This window comes from Lactuca saligna, chromosome 9, assembly GCF_052625555.1.
Source record: "Lactuca saligna cultivar CGN05327 chromosome 9, ASM5262555v1, whole genome shotgun sequence".
NCBI classification, from domain to species: Eukaryota; Viridiplantae; Streptophyta; class Magnoliopsida; order Asterales; family Asteraceae; genus Lactuca; species Lactuca saligna.
In genome coordinates, this window is record NC_136425.1 from 188,399,580 (window position 1) to 188,409,694 (window position 10,115).

The 10,115-nt window shown below is 43.8% G+C and overlaps 1 non-coding gene across 1 annotated transcript; it reads right to left on the minus strand.

Moving 5' to 3' along the window:
* Nucleotides 1–9,220: 9,220 nt before the first annotated feature.
* LOC145019038 (small nucleolar RNA R71) lies at nt 9,221–9,327 on the minus strand. The gene has a single exon (XR_013667357.1). It is a non-coding gene; the product is annotated as a small nucleolar RNA R71 (small nucleolar RNA).
* Nucleotides 9,328–10,115: the final 788 nt, after the last annotated feature.

The window sequence follows — 10,115 nt, forward strand, 5'->3', positions numbered from 1 at the left end:
CACATTACATATCAAACACAAATCGATTCCACATATATCATAAACACATAATGGAGCGGCCTTGGTTCCGTAGACCCATGGGTATGGTGAGAAGACTCACCTTCGCCCGAAGAATACGAATAATGCACTCTTAATAACCCACAACCTCCCGAAATGGATAATAACAATAATAATATCATCAATGATTGGTCCATAAATTATCCCAAGGGAGGGCCCAACCTTTAAACAGTACCCCTAAAGGCCCAATCACCCATGCATTGCAAATGGGCCCAAGATCTAAGTCTAATATCCTTAATGACCCCCTTGGCCCAAAAAGGCCCACCCAATATGTTCATGATCCAATTGATAAAAGGACTTTTCTCTCAGAATCTAATCAGGCCCAAAAACCCAAAAAAGGCCAAAAAGTTCAACAGCCCAAAACAAGATCGGCCAAACTATCCTGCGTACGCCCAACATACACTTCAGGTACGCGCAGCATACCGGGTTTTCAAAGGTTACACGTAGCGTACTCGGAGTACACCCGTCGTAAGTCTCAGTTAAGAACTTTCCCTATTAAGTGCTTATTATGTCATTCTTTTTCGTCCAGAATCTAGATATGAGTCCATTAACACCTCTTAGGGCATAAAGTTGCTAAGTGTATGCCGTAGCATGTCCATTAAACCCGAAAGTCATCATTAAGACCATTTCCCAAGTCTATAATTCATGCACAAGGTTAAGACCTCCACCAAGCTCTCATTTTTATGCTCTTAAATGGCTTAAGGACGTTAGATCTGACCTTATTATCGAATGGGGATGATCTAGCCCACAAATGAGGCCTAAAATCCATCAAAAGGACCAACTACAAAAACCCTAGCTAGATCTAAAGAGCAAAGAGGAAAGGTGCAAGATTTTTACCTCTAAAAGCTCTGAAATATGATTATGATGCAAGATCTTGAAGCTCCCTCTTGATCCAAGTTTGCTTGACCAACTCTTCTCTTTGAAAGGAACATTAAAGATCACAAAAGCACACTATAAGAGCTCACAAATGATTCCTCAAGGCTTCCAACAGTGAAATGATGTTCAAGGGTAGTGGAGGCTCTCCAGGGTTTAGTCACAAGGGCTTAAATTCGTTTATATAGGCCTCAAGTCTGCAATTAGGGTTTTCTGGTCCCTAGCGCATACGCCCTGCGTAAACCCTGGTACGCCCAACGTACCTCCAGACACCCGCGACCATAAAAGGTCCTAGTACGCCTAGCGTACTAAGGGACTAATAATGCAAAAATTCTAATTTAAAAGGGGAGGGGGGAGGGGTTCATGACATACCTTATATTTCTGGATGATACAACTCTCCCCCACTTAAACTAGAGTTCGCCCTCGAAGTCTGTGGATAAAAACAGATCAGGGTAATGTTCCCGCATCTCCTCGTCGGGCTCCCAAGTCCACTCGGAGCCCTTTCGATGTTGTCATTGCACCTTTACCATCTTTACTTCCTTATTCCGAAGTGACTTCGTCATCCTGTCTAGTATGGAAATTGGCCTTTCGACATAATTTAGTCCCCCATCCACCTGAATGTCATCCAAAGGTACAACCGCGGACTTGTCAACAATACACTTCCGAAGCTGAGATATGTGGAAGGTGTTGTGAATCTGACTAAGCTGCTCGGGGAGCTCTAATCGATAGGCCACCTTGCCTACTCTGGCTAGGATCCTGAACGGACCTATAAATCAAGGACCCAACTTGCCTTTCTTACGGAACCTGATAATCCCCTTCCAGGGTGACACCTTTAATAAGACAAAATCCCCCACTTGAAACTCAAGATCCGATCGCTGTCGATTGGCATAACTCTTTTGCCGGCTCTGCGCGACCCGCAGCCGGTCGCGTACCTCCTGTAGCAACCCGATGGTTTTGAGGACCACCTCTGTGCTCCCCATGACCTGATGATCGGCCTCGTCCCAGCATACGGGTGTCATGCACCTCCGACCATATAACATCTCGAATGGAGCTCGATCGATACTGGAATGATAACTGTTATTGTATGAGAACTCTGCCAGTGGGAGATATGTATCCTAACTTCCTCCAAAATCTAGCACGCATGCTCGCAGCATGTATTCTAATGTCTGGATCATCCTCTCACTTTTTCCATCAGTTTGAGGGTGATATGCTGTACTGAAATGTAGCTAAGTACCCAATTCTTCGTGAAACGTTTTCTAAAATCTGGATGTAAACCGAATATCCTTATCCAAAACCACCGACACCGTCACCCCGTGCCTGACCACCACTTCTCGAACGTAGATGTCTGCTAACGTTTCTGCGGATATGCTCTTGGTGATTGGAATGAAGTGAGCACTCTTTTTCAGTCTGTCCATAATGACCCATATGGCATCCACCCCCTCGTTGTCCTCGGTAGCTTCGTAAAGAAGTCCATAGTGATCTATTCTCACTTCCACATGAGAATGGGTAACGACTGAACCTTTCCATGAGGCCGCTGGTGCTCGACTTTGACCTTCCTGCAGGTCAAGCATCGCTCCACAAACCAAGCGATTTCTCGCTTCATGCAGGGCCACCAGTAACTAAGCCTCAAGTCTCTATACATCTTTGTTGCCCATGGGTGTATAGAGAACTTAGACTTATGAGCCTCCTCCAACAGCCTTTGCCTCAATCCCCCCTCCCCCCCACCCCCCCCCCCCCCCCGCCAAAGGTACCCACACTCGTCCAAATTGAGTCAAAAGGCCGTGGCTATCCTTAACAAACAATGGATACTGACCCCGTATTTTCTCTGATTTCCAGTTTTCCTTCTTTACCCCATCAACCTGAGCCCCTCTGATCATATCCAACAAAGGTGACATCACCATCATCCTCATACAAATGTCCCTAACCGAGGACCCTGCCGCCTTGCGACTCAAGGCATCAGCCACCACATTGGCCTTCCCTGGGTGATACACGATTTCGTAATCATAATATTTAAGTACATCCAACCATCTCCTCTGTCGTATATTAAGGTTCTGCTGATCCATCAAATACTTTAGACTTTTGTGATCAGTATTGATGGTAAACCGCACCCCATATAGATAGTGCCTCCAAATCTTGAGGGCGAACACCACCGCCCCTAGTTCCAGGTCATGTGTGGGGTAGTTTGCCTCGTGAGGCTTTAACTGCCTCGAGGCATAGGCAATCACATGCCCTCGCTGCATCAATACTGCACCCAATCCTGAAATCGATGCATCACAATATACCACCAAATCGTCCAATCCTTCAGGCAGTACAAGGACTGGAGCCTCGCATAACCTCTACCTCAGAGTCTCAAAAGCCTTCTGTTGACCCTCATCCCACCGAAAAGTCACATTCTTCTTGGTCAAATGCGTTAATGGCATAGCAATCTTGGAGAAATCCTGGATGAATCTTCGATTTTAACCCGCTAAACCCAAAAAGCTATGAATTTCCGAGGCGTTTCTTGGTACCCCCCATCGCGTCACCACCTCCACCTTTACTGGATCAACTAAAATACCTTTTGATTGATGACATGCCCCAAAATATGCACTTCCCAGAAATCACATTTGGAGAACTTTGCATAAAGTTTCTCCGCCCTCAAAGTCTCCAGTACCTCCCTCAAATGTTGTTCGTGCCGCTCTCTAGTTTTGGAGTAAACTAGGATATCATCGATAAAAACGATCACTGACCGATCCAGCATCGGTCTGCATACCCTATTCATGAGGTCCATGAATGGTGCCGGAGCATTGGTGAGTCCGAATGGCATCACCACAAACTCATAATACCCATACCGAGTTCTGAAAGCTGTCTTCAGTATATCCTCTTCCCTAATCCTCATCTGATGATATACGAACCTGAGATCAGTCTTGGAGAACCAAGATGCACCTTGAAGTTGATCAAACAAATCATCGATCCTTGGTAAAGGATAGCGGTTCTTTACTATCAGCTTGTTCAGCTCCCTATAATCAATGCACATCCGGTGCGTCCCATCTTTCTTTTTCACGAAAAGGATCGGTGCGCCCCACAGTGAACTACTTGGATGAATGAACCCATGGTCTAATAGTTCTTGAAGCTGCGCGGATAACTCTTGCATCTCGGGTGGTGCCAATCGATATGGTGCCTTTGCTATTGGGGCGGCACCCGACACCAAGTCAATACGAGACTCCACTTGCCTCTCCAGAGGCACCCCCGACAGTTCTTCGGCGAAAACATCCCAAAAGTCCTGCACAACTGTCATACTGCCCACATTTGTCGCGACCATACCCTTGTATCCGCGATATAAGCTAGAAACCCTATGCAACCCTGCTGAAGAAACTTCCTTGCCCTCGCAGCCGAACAGAGGGTCGGTCCCTGCGAGGTCCCCTCACCATGAATAACCAGCTCTCCCCCACTGGAGGTTCGAACCCGAACCAATTGTCGCTCGTAGTCGATCATGGCCCCATTGGCCCCCATCCAGTCCATCCCGACAATCACCTTCAGCCCTCGCAATAGTATCAAAACTAGGTCGACTCGAAATCTCTCCCCAAGTACATTTAGGACACAGTCCCGATACACCCTCGCAGCACTAACGGTGCTATCAGCCGCAATCTCAACCTCGAGTGGGGAGTCCAATATACATAGCGTATCTCAGAATTTCTTGCTAAGCGCAACAGACACAAATGATCAGGTAGCAACCGAGTCTAATAAAACATGAGCAGGCATACCATTGACTAAAAAGGTTCCCTGAACAACCATGATATAAACATAAGCCATATAATTACAATAAGCAGTAAGGTAATAGATACATACCAATCACGATGTCTGGTGCAACCCGAGCCTCCTCAGTAGTCAGCTGGAACGCGTAGCTCTTCACCTCCGAAATATCCGCCTTGATAGGGCGGGCATCAGTGATCCTCAGGGTGGCGGGTGCGGGCGCCGCCACCGCTCCTCTTCCTCCCTGCAACCTAGGGCATTTGGCCTTTTTATGGCCTGTTTGATTGCAGTGGAAACTTATCAAGCCCTTCTTGGGGCAATCCTTACTCATGTGGCCCTGTTGGAAACAAGAGTAACATCCTGTCATCCCATCCGTCCTACACGCCCCGCTATGGAATCTCCCACACTTGGCACACCGGCCCCGACCTTGCTAACCCTTACTCGAAGAATCAGAGGTCTTACGCTTCTTAGCTTGACCCGCCGCCGACTGTGCCTGATCATTCTTCCGCTTCGTGAGGGTATCCAACTCTATTTCCCTCTCGCGGGCCTTCTCCACCATCTCGTTTAGGGTCTTGCACCCTGTAAAGCTCACAAACTCCCGAATATCGTCCCTCAGCATGGAATGATATCGGGTCCGCCTCATTTCTTCATCAGTAGCATACTGCGGAATCAATAAGGCTCGCTCCCGAAACGTGGCAGTGATTTCTGCCAAAGTCTCGGTGGTCTGCTGCAAATCATGAAACTCCCTTACTAGCCGTTGCACCTCAATAGGTGGTGCAAACTCCAAATCAAACCATTGAACAAACTCGGCCCATGAAATCTCAGCCACTCCAGCTAGCCACCTGGCTGGTAACCTCGTCCCACCAGTCGCGAGCCTTGTCTCTCAACATACACGAAGCAAACCTAACCTTTGCCACTTCCGGACAGGAAAACCACCCAGGGATGGCTGACAATGGGGTCCCTGATCCCGAAGAATCCCAGCGCTCCACATGCCTTGAACTCCCGGAAGGAGGGAGTTCGGTTCCCAATCTGTCCCGCTGCCAACTCCGTCCTGAAAGATCCGATTCTCTCCTCCATAATCTCCATAATACCCTCCTTGACCGTCCAAAAAATGACTGGGGTTGCGTCAAGGATGCCCCTGGTAACCTCAGCTGCAATGAGTTCTCATAGCCTCTCATCAATGACATTAGTAGTGTCTCTCGATCCTGACCCTCCTGCTCCAAATCGCATCACCACCATGAAAACTAAAATTTCATAAATAACAAAGATTAGGGTTTCCGTATAAGGGATAATCCCACACCGGTCCTCCTTGGGGTTGTCGGATCCATCAGTGCTTTGGGCACAGATCTTGTGCTTCCAGTAGTACAGGCCCAATACTACCTTCCACACTTACCTGTACCTTTCTCCACTGCTCAATTCAAAAACTCCAAAATTTTCCCACGACCGAACCATACCCCGTATTTACCACACATTACCATCTTTGTCCATCCTAAAGGTTCATCTACTCATAGCAATCACATCATCATAACAGGTTGCTCTTATGCATCAAAATTATACACATATAAGGAATCAAATAGAGTTTCGAATAAAAGATTCTACCCTAAGACCACAACCAAACAAGGAACAGGAAATAAGGCCAAATCAATCATTCTGAGGCTATAAGCTCCTAACCGTATACAATTCTAAAAGCGTACACGTAGCAAATTCCACATAAGCAATCATGGTTCAAAATTAGTATAACATGGCAATCATATAGGGGAACTACTTACTTGGCTCGGTTGATCACGCGCGTTGCACTCTCATGTTTTCGTTTTTATGTTATTATTTTGAAAACATTTCTACCATTCCTTAGTTTGACTCCGGACACACTCGAGAGTGTGCCTAAATCCCTCAAACCAAGGCTCTGATACCAACTTGTAACAACCCAAATTTTACCACAAAAAAATTTCATTTAATTTAAATAACACATTGCCATAAAACCCTGAATCTCATGTTTAGTTAAAAACACCATCCGTTACATTATATAGATTATCAGAGTGTGTCCATAAACATATTAATGAAAAAGAGATAGATAGAGTGCACACCGCACCATCACGCCTTGCCCTTGCCTTTTGGCTCTGATGTACCTGAAACAATTCAACAACCTGTAAGTGAAATGCTTAGTGAGTTCCCTAGAACATACCACACACCACACATACACATATCCAAGTAACATACCACATAGGCCATGCATACTGATATGTGCATAATTAGTTAATTATTTAACATATATTCTTAGTTATTTTTGGTTAATTATGAGAATAATATGGACAAAAGGTACTTAAAATGCTTTGAATTGTGTTTTCAGTCCAAAAGATATGCTTGGAGGCAAAAAAGGAGAAAAGGGAAAGCAAGTGAAGATTAAAGAGTGAAAGAAGGACCTACTCGGCGAGTAGATCGACCCTACTCGGCGAGTACACGACGATATGCCAGAAGATAAATACGACTGCTAATTTAAAGACGGATAAGTATGGACCTACTCGGTGAGTTGATTCTGCTACTCGCCGAGTACCATCTGTTTTGGGATATCTTTTAAAGACGAATCCTTATCCCATGAGATGGAACCCCTGGCGATTTTTGAAGGATTAGCTGCGACTAAAAGGTTCAGAAGGCGCTAAGGAATCCTAAGCTTCAAGAGTTGGAAGAATTCAAGCAATTAGGTTAATTCTACCACTTAGACTTAGGAATTAAACATGTTTGATTTCATAAACTTTTTTTTTTGTGTTTGTTTCTACTGCAACTATGAGCTAAACTCGTTTTTGTTTCTGTTTGGGGAATACCAAAGAACTCCTATGGTTTAATTATTAATTCTTGTTTAATTGTCTATTGGTGATTTATTAAATTAAGTTTGTTAAAGAACCTTATGTATTAATCACTACTATTTTCTGTTAATTGGAAGGCAATTAGGTTGCATGAACATCACTTAATTTTTAACCTCATATGTCTATGTGAATGCTAAAACGTATGCTTGAAAGTAATGAGTATGAAACTAAGATTAATAAGAAAATAGGAAGATTAATGTGTGAGCTTGTTTGAGAAACCATCAACAAGAGGTTAATTGAATTAATAACTTAATTGACCATTACAAATCTTATTTAATCCAAATAATTAATCTAGGGAATTAATTAGTTTAAACACTTGATCAACGCTTAAATTAGTTAATTGTCTAAGGGTTAGGAGTAATGAATATGAACCTAACTATTATCATTGGTAACCAATAGCAATTAATCCACCTTAACTTAAATAACCATAGGAGTGAATTGGTTGAACCTAAATAGAAACATCTTTATTAAATTTGGTAAATAGTTGTTGCTTTAGTTAATTAGTTAATTTAGTTTGTTTAAGTTTCTAGTCTTGCAAAACTAGAGAAAAACCCTTTACTTTTATTATTTGTTTTAGTTAAAATTAGCTATTAGTTTAATTACCCGTTCCCTGAGTTCGATACCTTAGTTATCAATCTATACCACTTATAGACAGGTTCACTGCCTTTGTGTGCTCGAATTGCTAATAAAAAGTAGGGATAAAACTAGTTGAATTTACACACATCAAGTTTTTGGCGCCGTTGCCGGGGAACGGTTCTAAATAATTAAGCTAATTCCTAATTTTTTCGATCCTTTGTGTGAGTTTACTTGCATAAAGTTCATTTATTGCAATTTAGTAACTAGTAATTAGGTTTTAGTATTTGTTTTAGTTAGGTTAAAAACTTAGATTTTTTTTGAAATATCACTGATACTCGCCGAGTGCACTCGCACCTACTCGGCGAGTAACAGTTTAGTTAGAAATTTTTATTATTTGTTTACAATCTTTTTGTTTTTTTTTACGTTTTTATTTGATCAATTTCAGGACTTTCATGACCAGAGGAGCAAACACACCACTGGTACCCCCGTTTGAAGACCCCGAATCCGAATTGAAAAGAAACAAAAGGAAGGACGTGGAGAGTTCAAGCACACCAAAGAAATCACCATTGTCCAACTTGAAGACTGTTTTTGGGAAAAAGAAGAGCAGCAAATCAGGAGCTTCAAGCGCTTCCTTGATAATTGAGGAGCCAATTCAAGAAGATACTAGATACGAAACTGAGGAAGAAGACGAGGCAACGTACGAACAAGAAACCGAATCGGAGGAAGAGTTAGCATTCACTATGGCTAACATTGATGAAATTCCCATGAGAGAATGGAAGAAGAGGATGCGCGACGACCATGGCCCGGGACTTGTGCAACCCGCAATTCCCGCAACTGCCACCTTCGAGCTAAAAGGTCATATCCTAGCTTCACTCAAGGAAATACCTTTCTATGGGAAAGATCATGAAGATGCCTACAAACATTTGGATGAAGTAAATGATGTTGCTGATTACTTCAACATTCCAAATGTAACCCGCGAAACTCAACTACTTCGGATGCTTCCGGTAACCTTCAAGGGTGCTGCTAAAGACTGGCTCAAATCACTTCCTCCCGGGTCAGTCACTACTTGGGCCAGAATGAAGGAAGAATTTATTGATCACTTTTGCCCACCATCCAAGATAGCCAAACTCAAGAAGGCCATTGCAAACTTTGAACAACAAGCTGGAGAGTCGTTATATGAAGCATGGGAGAGGTACAAAAGTCTGCTACGAAATTGCCCACACCATGATCTAAATAGCCAACAAGAAGTTTCCATCTTTTATGATGGAGTCAATGTCACGACCCGGCAGCTGCTAGACTCACAAGTCCCACTTACAAAGAAGCCACCCCCGGTGATCAAAGAATTAATTGAAGAATTCTCTAAACACTCTAGAGAATACCACAACCCTAGGAATGATGTCACGAGGGGAGCCGCATACGCTGCTACTGAAGATTTATCCGCGGTCATGGCCATGTTAAAAACCATGGATAGGAGAATGGACAAAATGGATCAAACTATCCATGCCATACGGGTGGGTTGCGAAAATTGCAATGGACCTCACCTCACTAGAGATTACGATTTGGATGAGAACGACAACAAAAAGGCACAAGTATGCTATTCGAGCAGTGACCGGTATGATGAGGACTGACGCAAACAAAAGAAGGAGTGGCTGCCTTACGAAGAGTACAAGAAGGCCAAGGAGGAGAAGTACAGACAAAAAGGGAGAGGCTTTTACCAAAAGGAGGAGCCGGTGCAAGAGAAGAAGCCGAGCTTGGAAGAAATGCTAACTAAATTTGTGGCTGCTTCCGAGAAAGACATAGTGATCACGATGCTGCTATCCAAGAAACAAGAACAATGCTCAAGAACCAGCAAGCATCCATCCACAACATAGAAACACAGCTTGGGCAACTTGCTCAACAACTAAACCAAAGGTCACCGGGTGAGCTTCCTAGCAAAACCGAGAACAACCCACGAGGCGCGCAAGTAAATATTGTTACCACAAGAAGTGGGAAGATTATTACTCCCCTGGCCCCCATTCG